The sequence below is a fragment of the Mytilus edulis genome, chromosome 12, assembly GCF_963676685.1.
Source record: "Mytilus edulis chromosome 12, xbMytEdul2.2, whole genome shotgun sequence".
NCBI lineage: Eukaryota > Metazoa > Mollusca > Bivalvia > Mytilida > Mytilidae > Mytilus > Mytilus edulis.
Genome location: NC_092355.1, coordinates 38,233,428 through 38,257,748, shown reverse-complemented (window position 1 = coordinate 38,257,748; position 24,321 = coordinate 38,233,428). Strand labels below are relative to the sequence as shown.

The following is a 24,321-nucleotide window of genomic DNA, read 5'->3' as shown; positions in this document are numbered from 1 at the left end:
TAAAAATTTACCGAAAGGGAAATGAAATACCACGAAAAAAAATATTATATAAATATATATATATATACATATAATTCTTAAACAACAACTTGTTGAATCTCATTCTTCTTAAAAAATAATTTCCAGTTGTCAAATCATTTTATGAAATGATGTTCTTTCATTCTTTCATCTAGAGATATATGAAGATGTGGTATCAGTGCCAATGAGACAAGTTGAACTCTCCATCCAAGTAACAATTTATAAAAGTAAACCATTATAGGTCAATATACGGCCTTCAACATATGCATACTTTAGAGTGGCATACTTAAACTATAGTTTAACACAACGACCAATATTAAATATGTTAATTATAGTTACATGTTTTGCTTGAAAACTCAATTGTTCAACATTTAAAATCATCATAAATGAGATAGCATTGGTTTGGAACGACAGTTTGTATTTACACTTTGAGACGACCAAAGTTTAAATGTTACCTGTAAGTGTAATCGTAATCCTAATCGTAGGTGTATGCGAGTTTTCGCAAATGTCTATTTGTATAGCTAGCCGGACGAATAGTACAAGGACTATTTGTCCGGCCAATACAATGCGCATGTCACTTTATGTATTTGTGCGTGTGTATAATATTGTTCAAATATTTGTAATCTTTATTGTAGGGCCCAATCTTGTTACTGGTAATTGAAATGGTTGTTTTCTTCATACTAGAATATACTAAATAGTCCAATGTGGATAACGAATAATTAGAAGAAAAAAATTCCCATATTTATAGTGAGAGGTTAGAGAGTGTTCTATACCGCTCCCCTTTTTTACCGTTAAAATCTTATTTAGAAATTCCAGTAGGGAATTTATTTTATTTACATGAAAGGGTCGGGTGACACGGTGTGCACCTTTTCAAAAATTCCTCTTTTCTTTGTTCTCTCTCCAGATTCCACCTTTGCTGTCCTTTATAGTTCATTACCCCCTTTTTATATCCAACATCCCCCCTTTTTGTAACATAAATGTCCTCCCCTTTTATATCCCACTTCGAGGGCTACTTGAAAGATTGATTAATGGAATATTATTGAATTTAATTTAGTAACACATGCTATTGTAAAGACCTTTCTCAACAACTCTTGCTTCAAAAATCTTTGACACCATTATAAGGTGGTACCCAACACTTTCACTAGAATTAATTTGGCTCGTTTAATTTTCATAAAATTTGACAAAGAATTTACGTTGACCCTTTGAAAAAAAATATAAAAAATTCCTAAAATTTAAACCAACCATTTTATTAGAAAAATTACACTGGTTATATAGCAATTTGACAAAATCTAGTTTTGATCATTGAGAAGCTTAATATTCCCTTAACAACACAACATAATTCTTATAGGTTTCATAACGAGTGAAAATTCTTACAAGTTGTTAAACCTATTTATCTTATGGCAAAAAGTTGTATGTGCGTGGCCTATTTGTTGCGAGTTGTGTTGCTACGGCCGTTTTTCTTTGCAACGCGTACTGATCTTTCTCTTATGGTTGGGGCCTGTTATCTAATTTGTAACAAGTGTATTGGCACTTTATTTCTACAATAATTAACAAATAACTCACTTGTTGCGCCTTTAAATCTTCTTTTTATCAAATTCATTCTGAAGCGGCACAGAAGCAAGAAAATGCCTGGTGTTTATGTATGACATTTCCCATATGTATATGTTTTGTTGACATTGCAACATGTGCAATCAAAGTGCTGTTTTTGTAGAAATGTTTAACTACAAAACGGGCAGGTATGACTAAAAGCTCCTGTTACTTTCTTCATATGGTAAGCCAGGCCACTTCTGCTTTTAACTGAATGGAACTATGAGTATTGATCAGGCCCTCTCCATGCTTGCACTTTTTATGCTCATTTAGAAGCGTGTTCACATTTGTGTAACTCAGTAGTGTGGATCTTCTGTACAAACTAGCTACCAATTTGGTCGTGAAAAAAAATTAAATGCATTAGACTAGTACGAAAACCTCTCCATTATACCTTTAGTACTTTTATCTGGGATTCATCTTCACTTGCCCGCACGACTGTTGAGCCCTCAACTGTTTCAATATATATATTCTGAATGAAAGATAGCTTTTGGTAAAATATTTTTTTTTGACTCCACTGTTGCTTGCATGCTCTTTACAGTATAAGATGTGACGCCATATGACATAAAAATGATACAAAGACATTAAAACGTTGTATGGGACTATCGTATAGTGGGACGAACTTTTATGTCTAAGATGTATGCACCGATCAAGTTGATTGGTACGTGATGTAAAACACCTTTGATACAAACAAAATCGAAATAAAATGATCCGTAATGCACAGCTTGATACTACAGCAGAATTCAAACCCTACACAGTTAGGTTTAAATATGTACACAACATTCAAGCTAGAATACATTTTTGATGAAATAAACAAATATTGAATTTTGGGCCCTTACTTTTGGACCTCAATGTGGAACAATTCGATAACTTTGCTCAAATTCATAAATTTAAATACACGGTTAGATTTAGCATGCCAGTATAGAAAAATATAATACGAGGAAATTTTCAAACTAGAGTGAAGCTTGCCGGCGTTAATATTCATGAGGCTAGCCGTCAATAATATTTTTTCAAGTATAATATTGATGTGCTTGCTAGTTTTATGAATAGATACCAGGATTGAAATTTTGTATTTGCACAATTCACGTGCTTCATCTGCTAAAGATTCATTAGTGACGCTCAAATAAAACTAAAGGGTCTACCGACCCTTCGTGGCTCACCTTGATCTCTGGGCACATATAAGCACACTCAGGTGCGAATCCAGTCATTTTAAAAGGGGGGTTTTAAAATGCATTGATTGTCCAAAAAGGGGGCATTTCCAACCCACGGAATCCTTCCCCTGGATCCGTCCGTGACACTTTCCAACATTGTAGATAAACGCAGACTTCAAGACACAAATATCTATTTTGTTTTGATCTTGTAATACTGATCTTTAAGTCTTTATAGTTTCTTTGTCTTCTTTATGGATCTTGCCTTGGAAGCACACAAATCATCTTTCAAATTTCACATTCATTGCTTACTTAATATGTATTTTAAATCAACCCATGAAGGATTTAAATTTTGAAGTCCTGTGACTGCATTCACATCAACGTGTAGAGTCGCGTGTTTGACGTCAAAATGTATACAGGAAGAAATATAAAATTAATTATGTTGATCGAAGTATTTTCAAAATTATAATTTCACATGGTGAATGGTGATATATAGAGTCTAAAAATCAAAAGTTTTGCTAGAACTTATTTCAGAAGACCGAGATTTAAAATTATACAGAAAATCTTTAGAATTTTTAAGAATACACAAATGGCTAATACCACTCCCCAAGTAAAATCATTTGTCGTTCAAAGTATTTTCAAAATTATAATAGAACAATAAAACTATAAAATTTTAAGGAACAATAACAATATGGTGGGATCTTTAAAAGCAGATCCACGCCACATGCACCAAAGAAACACAAAAAGTGACACGTAAAAAACACATGAGCAAAAAGTAAAGATAATACAAACACCACATTGACAGGATTCATAAGAACGGAGCCACGTTAAATGGATATCACAGAAAAGAGACCAAACAGTAAAAGTAATTTTAATCATTGAACAGAGAAAATAAAAGAACAATATAACACGTTATTAAGAAAATACACATGTAATGAATTTACAAGCTGCATTGTGAATGTTCAGCAAATACCTGCACAGGAAAATAACATTAAGTCAGAGGTTATCCGTAATATGTGTGTAATTCAGGTCTTAGACAGGGTATATGCTGTGACATTCCCGGCTAAGGGCTTATATCCTTCGCCTTCGGCTCAGAGGATATAAACTCTATACCTGGAATGTCACAGTATATAACTCTTCCTTATTCCGAAATTGCTACTTGAAGCTTTGAAAATAGGTGGCATTAAATATGCAGATAATTTAATTTGATGATTGCTTTGTCAAGAAAAGTATTCCTTATCCTAATGTAGTTAATTAAAGCTTTGCAAAGAAATGTTATACTATATGCAGAATATTTATTATGCATTATATAAATAAAATGTTTTTTATGCTGCATTTAGTCCCCTCTACAACGAAATTTTGTTTTACATGCACACGTATACAAAAAACGGTGTTTTAACAACGCAAGCATATGTTTGAAAGTTGTTTTCAATTTAGACGTGTATTATATATATATGAATTATTCGTAAATTTGAGCAAAAGTTAAAGAAAATTAAAATTAACATTTGTAAAAAATCGATACCTGCTATTCTGAATTACGAAATTCAATTTCACAACATTTACCGGTAAAGTGAAATATTTTCAACTTTGAAATATATAAATTCATATAATACATATTTTAAGTGACTTTATCATAATTAATATATTGATAACGAAGTAAGAAAGATGTTACACGTACATTATTCAGACGTACATAACTTGCATAATCAATTATGTTAACATAGAAAAACAAAGACCATTTTATTTTGCTATACTAACTGAATATATATTATAATACCTTATTAATATCTTAATAACATAATATACAAATGAATAAATGAAATATACCAGTTTTTTGTAAACCATACTCTACACATATATCAAACATTTTTTTTTTTAAATGTTTAAATGTATTCAAGGTATGATTACAACTTCTGTAAACCAACCGTCATATCAATTTTGAAATATGTTTTTTTTATTTCACTATACATATTGCATGTATTGATAGTTTAAGTAACCCTTGACTGGTTGGGACTATTCAAAATGTCATTGAACAAATCTTCATATTTATCTCTGAGTATCATAATCCCCTCTGAAACGACGGGACGACATCGTACGTTTTTACGTGCGTTTAATGTACATAATGTCATAAACTTTATTTTTTCAATAGCGATATTAAATTTGATAGATATACAAGTGTTGATGTTGTTATTTACGTTTTTGTTGTTGACTTTTGAAAGCCCATTTAATGTGTGAGATAGTTTAGTAAAATTTTACTTTTTCAATTCAGAATATATAATATTGTCATTTTTACAATTTTTATTTAATCCTTATAATTTTATAAATATATAATGTATTTTTTTCGTAACCCAACAATGTAAGATCTGCAAATTTTCGAAAGTAATTTGTTGTCTTTCTCTGGCATGGACTCGAACTCACACCACTGAGATATCATGGCACCAAATCGCCTTGCACTATGTCTAACGCGCTAGACCACTCGACCATCTAAGCTCTATACAACTAATAAAGCTCTCATCAGTTTTTGTCTAACACATAAACTGATCTTTTTAAAAGCATGAAGATGAAATTCCTACAGATCAGCTGAAGCTTCAATCGCTGAGGATCTTACAAATTTATATAGAATGAAGTCATGTAAAAAATCATATTATAAGTACGTCTGAACCAGTGACAACCTTACGACAAATTTTATACATCAGATCACCAGTGATGGTGAAACAAGGCTGAACACACATTCTATATCTACATCATTGTCGTAATACCAACCAAACAATGTTATACCAACAAGTAAATATAAGATGTACCAGATCGTGTAGAATAGACAATACTACGGAGATGAGGAAAATGTATATAATAATAACTATTAAAATATATAAATTCATATAATACCTATTTCTAGTGTTTTTTAAAAGTTACATGTAAAATTCTGCTGACTCTATAATAATTAATATATTGATAAAGAAGTAAGAAAGATGTTACACGTACATCATGAAGACGTACATAACTTGCATAATCAATAATATTAACAACGAAAAACAAAGACCGTCGACATTTATTGTTGTATAATTAGCTAGTTCTAGAACATGTAGAACACACCCACAAAATCGCCGGCATTCAGAGCGTAGTTTAAAGTATGTAAAGTGTTGTTGGAAGAATTTTGTAAAATATTGAATGACTGGAGAATTTAAGCAAATGTATCACAAGTCAAAGGTTATTGGGGACAGGAAAATGTTTTTTTTATCCCTCCTCCTTCATTTCCAAAATTCCCAATTTATTTCACTATACATATTGATAGTTTAATCAACCTTTGATTGATTGGGACTGTTCAAAATGTCATTGAACAAATCTTCATATTTACCTCTGAGTATTATATTCCCCTCTGAAACATCGGGAGTACACCGTACGGCGTTACGTGCGTTTAATGTACATAATGTCTTAAACTTTGTTTTTTTCAATAGCGATATTAAATTTGATAGATAAACACGTGTTGGTGTTGTAATTTACGTTTTTGTTGTTGACTTTTGGAAGCCTATTTAATTTGTGAGATAGTTTAGTAAAATTTTACTTTTTTAATTCAGAATATATAATATTGTCATTTTTACAATTTTTATTTAATCCCAATAATTTTATAAATATATAATGTATTTTTTTTCGTAACCCAACAATGTTAGATCCGCAAATTTTCGAAAGTAATTTGTTGTCTTTTTCTGGCCTGGACTCGAACTCACACCACCGAGATATCATGGCACCAAATCGCCTTGCACTATGTCCAACGCGCTAGACCACTCGACCATCTAAGCTCTATACAACTAATAAAGCTCTCATCAGTTTTTGTCTAACACATCAAATGATCTATTTAAAAGCATGAAGATAGAATTCTTACAGATCAGCTGAAGCTTCAATCGCTGAGGATCTTACAAATTTATATAGAATGAAGTCATGTAAATAATCATATTATAGGTACGTCTGAACAGTGACAACCTTACGACAAATTTCATACATCAGATCACCAGTGATGGTGAAACAAGGCTGAACACTCATTCTATATCTACATCATTGTCGTAATACCAACCAAACAATGTTATACCAACAAGTAAATATAAGATGTACCAGATCGTGTAGAATAGACGATACTACGCAGATGAGGAAAATTTATATAATAATAACTATTAAAATATATAAATTCATATAATACCTATTTCTAGTGTTTTTTAAAAGTTACATGTAAAATTCTGCTGACTCTATAATAATTAATATATTGATAAAGAAGTAAGAATGATGTCACACGTACATCATGAAGACGTTCATAACTTGCATAATCAATAATATTAACAACGAAAAACAAAGACCGTCGACATTTATTGTTGTATAATTAGCTAGTACTAGAACATGTAGAACACACCCGCGAAATCGTGGGCATTCCGAGCGTAGTTTAAAGTATGTAAAGTGTTGTTGGAAGAATTTTGTAAAATATTGAATGACTGGAGAATTTCAGCAAATGTATCATAAGTCATAGGTTATTGGGGACAGGAAAATGTTTTTTTTTATCTCTCCTCCTTCATTTCCAAAATTCCCAATTTATTTCACTATACATATTGATAGTTTAATCAACCTTTGATTGATTGGGACTATTCAAAATGTCATTGAACAAATCTTCATATTTACCTCTGAGTATTATATTCCCCTCTGAAACGACGGGACGACATCGTACGTTTTTACGTGCGTTTAATGTACATAATGTCTTAAACTTTGTTTTTGCAATAGCGATATTAAATTTGATAGATAAACAAGTGTTGTTATTTACGTTTTTGTTGTTGACTTTTGGAAGCCCATTTAATTTGTGAGATAGTTTAGTAAAATTTTACTTTTTCAATTCAGAATATATAATATTGTCATTTTTACAATTTTTATTTAATCCTTATAATTTTATAAATATATAATGTATTTATTTTCGTAACCCAACAATGTTAGATCTTCAAATTTTCGAAAGTAATTTGTTGTCTTTTTCTGGCCTGGATTCGAACTCACACCACTGAGATATCATGGCACCAAATCGCCTTGCACTATGTCCAACGCGCTAGACCACTCGACCATCTAAGCTCTATACAACTAATAAAGCTCTCATCAGTTTTTGTCTAACACATCAAATGATCTATTTAAAAGCATGAAGATAGAATTCCTACAGATCAGCTGAAGCTTCAATCGCTGAGGATCTTACAAATTTATACAGAATGAAGTCATGTTAATAATCATATTATAGGTACGTCTGAAGAGTGACAACCTTACGACAAATTTCATACATCAGATCACCAGTGATGGTGATACAAGGCTGAACACTCATTCTATATCTACATCATTGTCGTAATACCAACCAAACAATGTTATACCAACAAGTAAATATAAGATGTACCAGATCGTGTAGAATGGACGATACTACGCAGATGAGGAAAATGTATATAATAATAACTATTAAAATATATAAATTCATATAATACCTATTTCTAGTGTTTTTTAAAAGTTACATGTAAAATTCTGCTGACTGTATAATAATTAATATATTGATAAAGAAGTAAGACAGATGTTACACGTACATCATGAAGACGTACATAACTTGCATAATCAATAATATTAACAACGAAAAATAAAGACCGTCGACATTTATTGTTGTATAATAAGCTAGTTCTAGAACATGTAGAACACACCCACAAAATCGCCGGCATTCAGAGCGTAGTTTAAAGTATGTAAAGTGTTGTTGGAAGAATTTTGTAAAATATTGAATGACTGGAGAATTTAAGCAAATGTATCATAAGTCAAAGGTTATTGGGGACAGGAAAATGTTTTTTTTTATCCCTCCTCCTTCATTTCCGAAATTCCCAATTTATTTCACTATACATATTGATAGTTTAATCAACCTTTGATTGATTGGGACTGTTCAAAATGTCATTGAACAAATCTTCATATTTACCTCTGAGTATTATATTCCCCTCTGAAACATCGGGAGTACACCGTACGGCGTTACGTGCGTTTAATGTACATAATGTCTTAAACTTTGTTTTTTTCAATAGCGATATTAAATTTGATAGATAAACACGTGTTGGTGTTGTAATTTACGTTTTTGTTGTTGACTTTTGGAAGCCTATTTAATTTGTGAGATAGTTTAGTAAAATTTTACTTTTTTAATTCAGAATATATAATATTGTCATTTTTACAATTTTTTTTTAATCCCAATAATTTTATAAATATATAATGTATTTTTTTTCGTAACCCAACAATGTTAGATCTGCAAATTTTCGAAAGTAATTTGTTGTCTTTTTCTGGCCTGGACTCGAACTCACACCACTGAGATATCATGGCACCAAATCGCCTTGCACTATGTCCAACGCGCTAGACCACTCGACCATCTAAGCTCTATACAACTAATAAAGCTCTCATCAGTTTTTGTCTAACACATCAAATGATCTATTTAAAAGCATGAAATTAGAATTCTTACAGATCAGCTGAAGCTTCAATCGCTGAGGATCTTACAAATTTATATAGAATGAAGTCATGTAAATAATCATATTATAGGTACGTCTGAACAGTGACAACCTTACGACAAATTTCATACATCAGATCACCAGTGATGGTGAAACAAGGCTGAACACTCATTCTATATCTACATCATTGTCGTAATACCAACCAAACAATGTTATACCAACAAGTAAATATAAGATGTACCAGATCGTGTAGAATAGACGATACTACGCAGATGAGGAAAATTTATATAATAATAACTATTAAAATATATAAATTCATATAATACCTATTTCTAGTGTTTTTTAAAAGTTACATGTAAAATTCTGCTGACTCTATAATAATTAATATATTGATAAAGAAGTAAGAATGATGTCACACGTACATCATGAAGACGTTCATAACTTGCATAATCAATAATATTAACAACGAAAAACAAAGACCGTCGACATTTATTGTTGTATAATTAGCTAGTACTAGAACATGTAGAACACACCCGCGAAATCGTGGGCATTCCGAGCGTAGTTTAAAGTATGTAAAGTGTTGTTGGAAGAATTTTGTAAAATATTGAATGATTGGAGAATTTCAGCAAATGTATCATAAGTCATAGGTTATTGGGGACAGGAAAATGTTTTTTTTTATCTCTCCTCCTTCATTTCCAAAATTCCCAATTTATTTCACTATACATATTGATAGTTTAATCAACCTTTGATTGATTTGGACTATTCAAAATGTCATTGAACAAATCTTCATATTTACCTCTGAGTATTATATTCCCCTCTGAAACGACGGGACGACATCGTACGTTTTTACGTGCGTTTAATGTACATAATGTCTTAAACTTTGTTTTTGCAATAGCGATATTAAATTTGATAGATAAACAAGTGTTGTTATTTACGTTTTTGTTGTTGACTTTTGGAAGCCCATTTAATTTGTGAGATAGTTTAGTAAAATTTTACTTTTTCAATTCAGAATATATAATATTGTCATTTTTACAATTTTTATTTAATCCTTATAATTTTATAAATATATAATGTATTTATTTTCGTAACCCAACAATGTTAGATCTGCAAATTTTCGAAAGTAATTTGTTGTCTTTTTCTGGCCTGGATTCAAACTCACACCACTGAGATATCATGGCACCAAATCGCCTTGCACTATGTCCAACGCGCTAGACCACTCGACCATCTAAGCTCTATACAACTAATAAAGCTCTCATCAGTTTTTGTCTAACACATCAAATGATCTATTTAAAAGCATGAAGATAGAATTCCTACAGATCAGCTGAAGCTTCAATCGCTGAGGATCTTACAAATTTATACAGAATGAAGTCATGTTAATAATCATATTATAGGTACGTCTGAAGAGTGACAACCTTACGACAAATTTCATACATCAGATCACCAGTGATGGTGATACAAGGCTGAACACTCATTCTATATCTACATCATTGTCGTAATACCAACCAAACAATGTTATACCAACAAGTAAATATAAGATGTACCAGATCGTGTAGAATGGACGATACTACGCATTTGAGGAAAATGTATATAATAATAACTATTAAAATATATAAATTCATATAATACCTATTTCTAGTGTTTTTTAAAAGTTACATGTAAAATTCTGCTGACTGTATGATAATTAATATCTTGATAAAGAAGTAAGACAGATGTTACACGTACATCATGAAGACGTACATAACTTGCATAATCAATAATATTAACAACGAAAAATAAAGACCGTCGACATTTATTGTTGTATAATTAGCTAGTACTAGAACATGTAGAACACACCCTCGAAATCGCAGGCATTCAGAGCGTAGTTTAAAGTATGTAAAGTGTTGTTGGAAGAATTTTGTAAAATATTGAATGACTGGAGAATTTCAGCAAATGTATCATAAGTCATAGGTTATTGGGGACAGGAAAGTGTTTTTTTTTATCCCTCCTCCTTCATTTCCAACATTCCCAATTTATTTCACTATACATATTGATAGTTTAATCAACCTTTGATTGGTTGGGACTATTCGAAATGTCATTGAACAAATTTTCATATTTACCTCTGAGTATCATATTCCCCTCTGAAACATCGGGAGTACACCGTACGGCGTTACGTGCGTTTAATTTACATAGAGTCTTAAACCTTTTTAACAACAGCGATGTCAAAAATCATTATAAGTATGTATTACATTAACTCAAATTGATTTCAGACCTAAAATAAAACAAAATTTCAAAAGGCACGGGAATAAATGTATAATATGGATAAAGAAAGTACGGAACGCTGTATCAGACATCTTGGGTATATGTATTAACATATATCATCGACATTATATATATGAACTGGATTTATTTTCAATCATACCGCATTTGGTCTGAAACACATTGAAACAAACATGTGTAGATTTCTTGACTTAAAATGACATATAACAACTCACTCATATATTTTAATGATTTTGTATTTTATGTACATGATGTATAGATGTACACATGGTGTTTTTTTTTGGTTTTTTTTTTTGTTACATATATGTTTGTTTTTATGGTGATTATTATTATAACACAATGTTTACTGATGTTTCCCATTTTTTTCTTTATTTTTGTCTGTTGTGTCTGTTTGTTTTGTTCACACATCGTTGTCAAAGTGGTGGAATTGGATGCGACTGTCATACAAACAAAAAGTAAACTAGCTATTAAAACAGGTTAAATTCATTATTTACTTCAAAACCACGCTACGAATATGACAGTTGTTGCCCATTTGTTCGATTTGTTTCAGCATTTTAATTTATCATTTGATTCCGTTAAATATCCTCTGAGTTTAGAATTTTTGTGATTTTACTATTTGATGATTGACTTACAATGTTCGTAAAGAATTGAAAATATGTTAATAACAGTTAATGGAAGTAACACGTTTAACAATTTTTGCTTACTCAGTGAATATTACGACAGAAAAACAACATATGTTACTAATCGATGTTATTAACTACGCAGAACATTGAGTTTGTACGTGTATTTAACTTGCTATTTAAGAAGCAACTATATTTCAAAAATCATCTTTTTTATCTACGGCTCTGCTATTCCACATATTGGTAAGTTTTCAATTATTTTCTTACAAACGGTATTCTTGTTATTTTAATTTGTCCAATACAATTTAATATGAAACATATAGTGAAACCTGGCTTAACCCAATCCTGTATAAACCGAAAACCTGTATAAACAAAGTTTGTTTTTAAAAACCGTCCTACCAACTGTATGCGTTGTGAATCTACTTAAACCTAACATCGGCCAAAACCGAACAAAATCCTATGTCTCAAAGAGGTTCCGTTTAAACAAGTTTCAATGTAACAGAGTATTTAATTAGATAAATTCCAGCTCATCAAATCATCAAATGTACAAGTAAAGTTTAATTGAAAGATAAAATATTACTTTACTTTAACAATTTACCAAAAGTTGCCTTGCCGTTAAATTTCAATGTAATGTTTTTACCTGACAATTTTTTTTTTTTTACCGTTGTAGTGGCTGGTTTTGAGATATTTATGTCCTTTTTCGAATGCCACCTTTTTATACTCTCTCTAATATTTTAATACATGTACCCGTTAGGAAGATGCATTACTTTCTGAAATTTCAATGTGTTCTGAGGCTGTTGAATATATAAAAAGAAAATGTGGTTTGATTGCTAATGAGACAACTGTCCACAAGAGCCGAAATGTATAAAAAAAATAGTGTGGTATGATTGCTAATGAGACAACTGTCCACAAGAGCCCAAAATGACACATTAATTAACCACTTTAGGTCACCGTACGGCCTTCAACAACGATCAAAGTCCATACCGCATAGTCAGCTATAAAAGGCACCGACATGAAAGCGTAAAACAGTTCAAACGAGAAAACAAACGACCTTATTTATATATTAAAAAATGAACGAAAAACAAGTATAACACATACACAAACGACAACCACTGATTTACAGGCTCCTTACTTGAGAATGCCACATACATATTTAAAATCCATAATATATGTTAATTATTAAAGACACAATAGACTATTCTGATTCAAATCAAACAAAACAAAAAACTATATTGAAAGGCGGATAGGATTTTAACAAATCCCTAAAATACTAATTTCAAAATTAAAAAGAGGTTGAAATGACAAACAGACATTCGAACACCGAACAGACTAAACATATAAACTTTGTTAGCAATGAAAAATCGTTTTAAAGTAAACAGTCATATTTAAGTGTAGTGAAAGTTGAAATCAACTACGTAAGTCTACGACATATGGCATTGTAGTTTACAGCCTTGTAACAAATATATATTCTGAATTAGTTAGTTCATTGTCAAGCTTTATTCGGATCATGTTACATTTCCGTTACAGAACAAGAAGTATTATATGTAAATATTGCACAACACATACTTTTCTTGATATTACATTATAGATACCAAGTAATTAAGTTTTATCTAATAATAAGTCATACCAAATTTGTAAATTTTCGGATGATTTCTTATCCTTAAACTTGACTGAAAACAAAATGTTGAATTTAAAACACGTTTTTCATAGATAAGACTGTAAATAGTTATCAAAGGTACCAGGATTATAATTCAGTACGCCAGACGCGCGTTAGATCTTCATAAGACTCGTTAGTGACGCTCATATCAAAATAGTAATAAAGCCAAACAAGTACAAAGTTGAAGAGCATTCAGAGTTCAAAATGTCTAAAAGTTGTGCCAAATACTGCTAAGGTAATCTATTCCTGGGATAAAATACTGCGTTTTTCGTAAATTCAAAGTTTTGTAATACTTATAAGCAACAATGACATTCAAAATAGAAAATCACAAAGAACAAAACACGAATTATTCCACATTTTTTTTAATTGTTGACAGTCCGATTACCCATTTCGATTTTAACACATGAAAAGTGAATTACAGTGGTGTAGATAAGTAATGCTCGTTATCAAGATACTTTGGAAGCAAATCTTTAAACTTCTTTAATGTTTACAACCTGAAAGTACTTTTATAAATCATATAAACCCTTCTATTGGTAAGTTGGGACTATGGTTTGAAAACTGTTACATGTTTTTGGAACTTGAAATAAGCGAGCAAAATATAACAGTTAATGCATACAGGCTCAATGCGCTTACTTCTAGGTTACATTTTTTTTTCTAAATAATTCCATATTTGTAGACAAAAATCTGGCATCTGGCGCAAAATTATTAAAATGTCAATCCTGTATCGATAATCGGTTTATTTCTAAATAACATGGAATATAAATTGATACAGATGAGATCTCATTTCAGAATTATAATGAAGTGGTGTTGTTTGATTGTTTTCGTCTTTTGCACAATTGGTGTGTCAAAGGGTGGCAGTAAGTATCCTTTATGTTTAAAACACTGTAGTGAAGATTAAAGATTAAAAGCTGCTAGACTCTCTCATAATATAAAAAGGTACGGTCATATCACTGTGATCAAAAGTTCTTCTTTCGAGAGTCAAAAGATACAGACATCGTTTGAACCTTTTTATGTTACAGATATTCAATCATGTTAACACAGTTATATACCGTTTGTTTTTATAGTAACTTGGGGATAGACACCTTCAGTTTACAACGATAATACCAGTACTTTTGTCGAGCTATGAAACTGTACAAAACTGTTCAATGCTACTCTCTTAGTTAACATAAGTACAATAATAACAAAATCTGCATTTAAGAAGATCTAATTTTAAAACTTTTTAAGCAGATCTTCGAGCATCTCGAGCAAACTTAGTAACTTAGCTTCTCGCTTGAGATGGAAAATTATCGCTAGAAACTTAGGAGGAACGTGGCTTTGCTAACGAAATTGACATAACATTGACAACGTCATCATATGTAAAATAGCGATAAACAGACTTTCTCGCTTTCGCCGTCCCGGTTCAAGCGAGAAAATCAATCTCGTTGAAATGATCAACGATAATCTATAAATATCAAAGGAAATCATTCTATATTGTATCGGAGTACTCTACTATTCAGCTCTTTCAGGAAAATGCCTCGCCTCTAATGGTAAATGTGGGGAAAAAAATGTGTCATGTAATGAGACGTTCGGACCTGAATGGACGTATAACGGAAAATGCTGCAGAGGACGACCATGCTGCAAATGTAAGTAGACAAATACATTAATTAATAGTTTTAGTCACTGTTGATCACATCGAAAAAAATGCTAATGAAATTTATAGACAAAGATAGTTATTTTTGAGAGAAAAAAAATCATAGAACAGCTTCTAATTCCCTTTATTGAAATAATATATGCTCAACATCGTTGATGATGTTGTTTTGTACATAGACAGAAGATCTAAATGTGACATGTTTATACTTACAATACCACAGCATAGACAGAACATCTAAATGTGACATGTTTATACTTACAATACCACATTTGCAATTTTCCTGTCAACGACAAAGCAATTATACAAAGTAGTTTAAGCTGCCATATTGTCCATAACGATTTCTTTTGTCCATTGAATTTATGTCTGTTTATCTTGACCACATAGTTTACCTGTTGTGGGTTGTACTGATAAGGTTAACGGCACATCATATACACATCACACAATCATGTGTTCTATATAATTACATTACATGGAGTCCTGAAACCAAAATACGAACATAAATACTCGGACTCTAATTATAAAAATATACAATGTACCAAATATTCTTCTGACTTTTCGTCTGCATAATACACACTTGGAAGCACATTTATGTGTTTACATGTGTATATTTTGCAATTATTTTCATAATATTCGATAAATGAATGTCAACATACTTTCAATTAAAACAATTATCATAGTTAAAAAAAGAAACGCCTCACGTCAGCAGAAATGTTTTTAACATAAGTTTATTGATCAACTTGAGTTCTCTCTTATATCTTTTGATAATGTAAGTATACATTTTATAAAAGCAATCAGTTTGCACTACCTATAGTTTCGTTTTATTTTTTTGTGAAAAATGGTATGTAAAGTGTATTTTTGTCCGCTCTTTTTTTTTTTCCATATTTTCTTTTAAATGGATGACGTATGACGGATACACTTCAAGGATTACAGTTCGAATGCAAAATATATAATTCAAGGTTTGCGATAAATGTCATTTATTCAGAAGCCATAAACACATAATACAACAATTTTTGTACATAAACATTAAGAACGGTTTTAATTATTGTTTCTTTTTAATTTTGTAAAAATGCAAGAAAAATAACCAGTCCAAAATAAAAATTAAAATTTCCTTTTGTAACCATTTTCTAAATCAAGTTTAAAAATATCAAAATAGCCTATGTCTAAATCACCATCAAGTTCAAATGGAAACAACTGTATATCGTCGCTGAAATTCGCTATGTGCCTTCATTGCAATATGCAAAATTAAACATCAAAACTAATGTATTATGTTCCTATACAATTAACTTTCACGACAAAAGGGTAACACACTGCATTAAGTGTACCCTCTAAAAAATTTAACTTTTTTTGATATTAATTTGCAACGTAAGTATAACCTGTCTGTCTTTTTTTCCTTTCTGTTTTTATTTTGTTCTTCTATTTCTTTGATTTATTTCTATCACATATATTCGGTTTCTGTTTCTTTTCATCCTTTTCTTCTGTTGTGTTTGTTTTGCTATCATAAACAGATGAGTAAAATAGAAATGTATATGCATTACATGCACGACAACTTTTTTCTGTGGTTGAGAGTTGTTTCATTGGCAATCATTTCAAATCTTCTTAAGTAACTGTGTCATCTGTATTTCTATATCCCTATACCATGTTTTTTTTTTTTATTCAAAATGAAAAGTTTTGATTCTGTTTCCAGCTTTGGCTAAAAAGTAAAATCACAAAAATACCGAACTCAGAGGAAAATCCAATCGGAAAGTCCATAATCACATGGCAAAATCACAAATCACATAAAAAACGAATGGACAAGAACTGACTTGGTTCAAGCATCTTCAAATGAATAAAATGGTGAATTGAACCTCGTTTTAAAGTTTGTGTTCTTTTTGGTATATAGCTGTTCATGTTTTTAATTAGGTGGAAATTTTAAATATTTGGGCCTCCAGCATCAATGACGAGACATTGATTGTCGAAATGTGCATCTGGTGCAGACGATTGGTAACGTTCATTTCTTTAATGAAGTACTGTAAAATTTAAACATGATGATTCTTTTAAAACGTTATTGTAATTACGCCATCGCTTTATCTTTTTCCGTTTTAATTGCTATTTTTGATAAAATTGTAATGATTTGTTTTAGTTTTAAAAGCGCCGTGTGTTCCTGAAACTTGCCCAATTGGGTTCAAGCTATTATCAAACCAAACAAGTATTGCTAATTGTTATTCCATGTCTAATGGTATTAGAGGAATTACCTGGAATTCCGCTTTTGTGAGTATGTTAATTAATCCCCATTTGCAAGAACGAGTATGTTACTTCGAAATCAAACAAGAATCACACACCATATACAATACTTTACTTAATATGTAAGCAGACTATAGTTTTAATATAAGATTACAAAAAGGTACAGGTTTGATGTTTTTATTAAGTGACATTTCAGTTTTCTTAATCCCCGACTTAAGTAATTTTCTATAATTTCCTATAATTATTAATCCATGACTTATAAGAGAAATAAATGACTCCCTGGTTTAATGTACAAAGGATGACGACTTTCAAAAAGTTTTTCTACAGTGTTCATATTTATGTCATTGGCGTTATATCTGTATCTGTATTTGATTCATACAGTATTTGTTGAAAGTCTGGTTAATTTTGTTGCAGAAGATTTTTTTATATATATATATATACGGATACCATGTGACGTTTTAAGAAATTTTGAATGAAACAGAAATATTTGGACAACACTTTATCTAAATAAACAATGGTATTTTGGTAGTAGAACTAAAATAGTACAACAAAATAACCGAATGGTCTTTGGCGTAATGCTGACTTCTTATTTTCATATTACCGACTTTTGACTCCGGAAATTATTATTTTCGACATGTTACCTTCTCTGTGGTATCCTGTAAACCGGTCAAGCAAGAGCAAAGAAAATAAGTAGATTCAAATATCAGCCTACAAATTTAAAGGACAGTTTACTGTTAAAGGCTTTCTATACATGACTATATCTGCGAAGAGTCAAAATTCCGTTTTCGTAAATAAGAAAAAAATCTCACGTCCGTGGTTTTGCTGGAGTCATCATACATATATATTATTGTCTATATACCTATAAGTGTTTGGAATTACTATAATTTCATACTATGAACATCGATATTATTTCCTTTCTAATTTTATACTTTATACACATCACATCTCTGGCACCTGTTCATGAAGATAACGAAGAATTATCGAGCACCACTTTTTAGTTTTATTCTTGATTGACCCAGTGTGCAAATTTTTAGAATAGTTGTATTGCTATATAAGAAAATTCTTTGTGTTCTTAAACGGAAGGTAATACAAACATTAGAAGTATACCTAACTACAAAATTATTTTCATTTACGTTTGTCATTGTTTGTATAACATTATTTCAAATGGCTGACTTCTGCAAATGTTTAACATTAAACTTTTGATTTTATTATTCACCGATTATTATTATTAATTTTTGTATTTTCATACTATCATCAATCAAATTTATTCGTCCTGTGTTTCTTCATTTGTGTTACTACTTCTTTGATTGAGAAAAGCAATTTCAATTGATATTTCATAGTGTGCCTGTCTATGTTGTGATGTTACACTATAGGTTCAGGAACCTGGTGTTCAGTAATTGTCGTTTGTTGATTCAGTTAAAAGGTGTTTTTCTTGTTTCTGGATTTTATTTGGTTTTTTTTCTCTATCGATTTATGAATTTTGAACAGCGGTATACTACTGTTGCCTTTTTTTATATAATTTGACCGTTGTATTTTCATGTTTAAATGGTTTTACACTAGAATTTGTTTGGGGCCCTTTATAGATTGCTGTTAGGTGTAAGCCAATGCTCCGTACTGAAGACCGCATTTTGACCTGTAATGGTTTACTTTTATAAATTGTGACTTGGATGGAGAGTGGTCTAATTGGCACACATACCTCATCTTATATCTATATACAAGTTTATAGAAAATTATTCGTTGAAGATTTAATTTCGTGGTTCACCTATACCCACGAATTTCGCGAAAATGAACTGATGTACATATGATATGAATGTCATCTTACTTAATTTTAGGCCATGTGTGCCAAGACAGATGGTGCTTACATGTGGAGACCGAACAATGAACAAGAAGCCAAAGCTGTCTTTATTGAATTTAATATTCGTAAGTTAAGAATGTATCATATTTTTTTTAGATTAGGTTTTACAGTAATCATGAATTACAAAATAAAAAAATACAACTGTGATAACAAATTTATAAAGTTCGTGTCAAAAAATTTAATCCGTTATCACGTATTTCAAAAAAAAGATGTGACAACGAATTTAATCGGTTTGGTAACTATTGTAAGACTACAATGGGATGACCTGCTTTTTATTTAACTACACAGCCTCTTTTGCATAGGTACTATTTCTGTACTAAAAATCTGTAGTACTGGAAATTTACTTTTAATATTCAGTACTATTTTGTTAATTTGAAATTATTGTAATATTTAGGTACCTGTACTTTACAGTACTTAATTTGTACTTGAAATTTAGGTACTACAGATTTTTGGTTACTAAAGTTACATTTTCAGCATTTTCAAAGTTTTTCTTTTTCAAATCCCTTAAAATTATTATTTTCAAACATGGAATATTGTATCATTTATGTACCAAAATATTTAGTACAATTCAAGTACTGTAAAATACAAGTACCTAAATATTACAATAATTTTAAAGTAAAGAAATAGTACTAAATATTAAAAGTAAATTTTCAGTACTACATATTTTTAGTACCTATGCAAAAGTAGTTGTGTACTTAGCAACATTTTACCAAACTTTGCCTCTATCTTTATTAGGGTGTCTTTTTCTAACAGACATGATTTTAACCTACATTTACCTATTATGTCTGTTTGTTTTGTTAACACATCGTTGGCAACTTAATGGAATTTGATGCGACTGACATACCAGTAAAAGGATGCGCTAGGTAAAAACCAGGTTTAATCCACCATTTTTTATATACGAAAATATAAGCAAGTCAGGTATATGAGAGTTGTTTTCAACTCGTTTGATGTGTTTGAGCTTTAGATTTTGCCATTTGAGAAGGTACCTGTTGTTTTAAATTTTTCAGTTGATTTTTTTTTTTTTTTTTTTTGTAAGTTTACTTTTCACAGGTTATCTTAGCTGCTGGATGCTCTTATAAGCCTGTGTCGCTCGTTTGTATTAAATGTTTTGTAAATCAGGTAAAATAAAGGTTATATTCATGAACATGTACCATTCCTCAGGTACAAATTCGATTTCAGGAAAATGTATGTAAATAAGTCAAAGCTATTAATGAATCTCATTTAATATGTTTATTAAATATATATAGATTATTACATTGATACAAGTGGATTATCGGATTTATCCAATCGAGATAGTTAAATTATCAATTGTAAAGTCCGAGCCTCGGCGTTACTATGTCATAATCTGTTTCTCTAATGATTAAAAGATACATTTTCCTTTTTACTAAAACTAAATTCCCTTCGAGTGCCTTCCACTTTGCACGAAGTTTTCAATATCATTAACACATGTTCGAACATTTTGATGATCTCAGGGAGCTGAGAAAGGTTATGACCCTTTGACTCAGCCAGTCATCTTCTGAGATCACCGACAACCACACGTTGATTACATTTTTGTATACAGTGGGTTCGGAAAGGGATATGTTTCCATAGAGTTATAGAAATATATATATTCCATATTTCCAAAACCAAAGTCCATACGGTTACGCACCATAATAGATACCAGACTTAGTATTAAATTGAGAATGGAAATGGGGAATGAGTCAAAGAGACAACATCCCGACCATAGAACAGACAACAGGAGAAGGTCACCAATAGATCTTCAATGCAGCGAAAAATTTCCGCACCCAGAGGCGTCCTTCAGCTGGTCCCTAAACAAATATATATACGATTTCAGTGATTATGGACGCCATATTAAACCCCATATTATATATACACAAGAATCTAAAATAAAAAAGTATACAATACTTGTAAAGGCCAGAGGCTCCTGACTTGGTACAGGCGCAAAAATGCGGCGGGGTTAAACATGTTTATGAGATATCAACCCTCTCCCTCTACCTCTAGCCAATGTAGAAAAGTAAAAGCATAAAATTAGACATGTTCATCATAAGCCGATACCGAAACCGAAACCGAAACCGATACCGATACCGACACCAAAAATAGTAATGAGGTAAATGGTAAAAGTTTATAATGTTTAATTCCTTTATATTGAGTGGCATTTGAATACAGTAGATGGAACATAACTTCCATTCAATAATTTACATAATTCTAGCCAAAAAATAAAGTTAAATTCAACAAGCATTAAATGCACTATAACAAGTTAGAAACAATTGAAATGTGGATACACATTTATTAATTATGTAAATTAATCATAAAGCATAACACTTTTGTCCAAGGGAATGAACTGTATAAAGCGAACAATTTTATGTCATTATAAATAAACAAAATTCTTATCATTCAAGTTTCTTCCTCGGTTCATTTATCTATCAACAGAACATGATTTTAATGAAGTATGTTTGATTCTCATGAGAGCGCTAAGCAAAATAAGTCAGAGGAATGAAGAAATGGTACTCTTAAGGTGGTATCTAACACTAAAGGGAGATAACTCTGTAAAATCAGCTAAACGTTTTAATTATGTTGTGTTGTTAAGGGAATATTAAGCTTCTCAATGATCAAAATAAGTGTTTGTCAAACTGCTATATAACCAGTGTATTTTTTCTGAAAAAACAGTTGGTTAAAATTTTTTGAAATTTTTATATTTTTGTAAAAGGGTCAAAGTAAATACTTTGTCAAAATTTTAAGAAAATTAACGAACCAAAATTAATTTTAAAAATAAAGTGTTGGGTACCACCTTAAGCTGGCAAAATAAACTTTTAAAGGTTTTTGATTTGTTAACATACATTTGAACATTGGCAAATGGCTTTGATGTTTGATGTTTGATGTTAGCAACACTTCTGTTCACCAAGCTATCCATGAAATTGAGTTAATTCTTCATTAAGCGTTAACATCAATGATAACATGGCATTCATCTGAGGAATTGGAATCTTTAAAAGGTTATTGGCCAGAATTGGAAGAATCAGTTAGATATATTGATAGCACCTCCCATAGAATAAATCTCCCAAACCAAATTCCAGGCATTGTATTATAGTGGACATGTTCATTGATTCACTGTATTCATATGTAAATCATAATAGACACTGTTAAAAAATAATATACATTAATTTTGGTTTCCTAGGTCTTAACAATGACTCGATGACTTATAGATTGATAGATACGATCGGTCCACGCGATATATTACTGTTTTCTTGTGAATGTTACTTAGTTGTCGATACCCTATACCCATCTAAACATCTTATTGCAACACCATATAATGTAAGGCAGCTATCCAATAAAAAATGCAGTAATCCGCTTTCACATCTGGCGTACTAAATTATAATCCTGGTACCTTTGATAAATATTTACACCACTGGGTCGATGCCATCGTTGTTGGACGTTTCGTCCCCGAGGGTATCACCAACCACGTAGTCAACACTTCGTTGTTGACATGAATATCAATAATGTGGTCATTTTTATAAATTTCAACAAAATTGATTGATATTGTTTCTAGTCAGGAATATGAAGGTTTTCCATTAGTTTCACTGATTACTTATTTAGTTTATCAAGTTTTAAGATGTTCGCTTCTCTTGTTTTTGAAATTATGCCAGATTTTCGGAACTCCCTGGTTTTATCTATGAAGTGCCATTAATAAATTTTCCCACTTACCACTACTGTTCTTTTCATAATTGCATTACGTGTAGTTTAAAAACCAGTATTTTTAAATCCAAGAAAATCCTTGTTATTTATTTCTAATTTTTTTTTCAAAGAAAAATGAGACCAATGTAAATGCATGAAAAGACCACAAAGAATCATTTCCCGCCATAATTTTGATAGACTGTATCTAAAAAACAAGCACATAGACCCTTCTTGGTTTTTTTCTCTACATTTGAGTTTTTACATTCATTTTCTATTAATTAAAATCAAACTTTTAAAAAGCTAATTATTTTGAAACAAAGAGGCGGACTTTTATAAACATTTTTATCATAGTCGTTATTTAAGTTCATACCTTAGTTTTATTCTACTGATTTTCAATGAAGCTCATTAACATTTAATTCTTTTTACAGCAGTCAATGCTGCGGATGTGTGGACCGGAGCAAATGATATAGATAAGGATGGGGACTATACATTTGCCGTAGATGGTCCATTTTCATTAAATCATCTCCCATTTGGTCAGGGTAAATTTTATGATAATTAGCAAAAGCATATACACCATACGTCGATGAGACAGCAAATAAACAACACAAAAAAGAAGCGTCATCTACAGGACAGTACATGGTATCAAACAATATATGTGTATAAAAAGGTAATACAAAATATGGACTAATAATGATCAGCACTTTTAAAATTCAGTCCATAACAAGATAAAAGCATAAAAACCAATAGTTATTTTTCGATTGTGACCTTCTGAATAAGACTGAACTACAGATGTGTACAATTTACAACCCCACATATGCCATTAGTTGGGCAGCATTTTCTTACCCTTCCAGAGCACCTGATATTACCGCTTGTTTTTATATGTTGTGTTTTGTTTACTGTTCTTTTCTCCGTTTTTCCCATGGCATTTTGAATAGATATAAGATAATGGGGTATAAATGCCAAGGAAACAACTCTCCATCCCAGTCACATTTTGCAAAAAAAAATAAACCATTATAGGTCAGCACGGAGCTGTTGATCACTCCGAACAACATGCAATCCAGTTTGTGTTCGACTAACATGTTTGAAAAACGATAGTTTTGTTTATTTATTTCTTTTAACGTTTTTTTCTAATACAATCAAAAACAATCAGAATAGAAATTGTCCCTATTGTGTTATTTAATACGAAATACG

General features: G+C 31.0%; 1 long non-coding RNA gene across 1 annotated transcript; it reads left to right on the top strand.

The window, feature by feature from the left end:
- Nucleotides 1-12,252: 12,252 nt before the first annotated feature.
- Nucleotides 12,253-19,526, top strand: LOC139497143 (uncharacterized). The gene is made up of 5 exons (XR_011657689.1): nt 12,253-12,342; nt 14,546-14,613; nt 15,262-15,378; nt 17,506-17,633; nt 19,439-19,526. It is a non-coding gene; the product is annotated as an uncharacterized lncRNA (long non-coding RNA).
- The last annotated feature ends 4,795 nt before the right edge of the window (nt 19,527-24,321 follow it).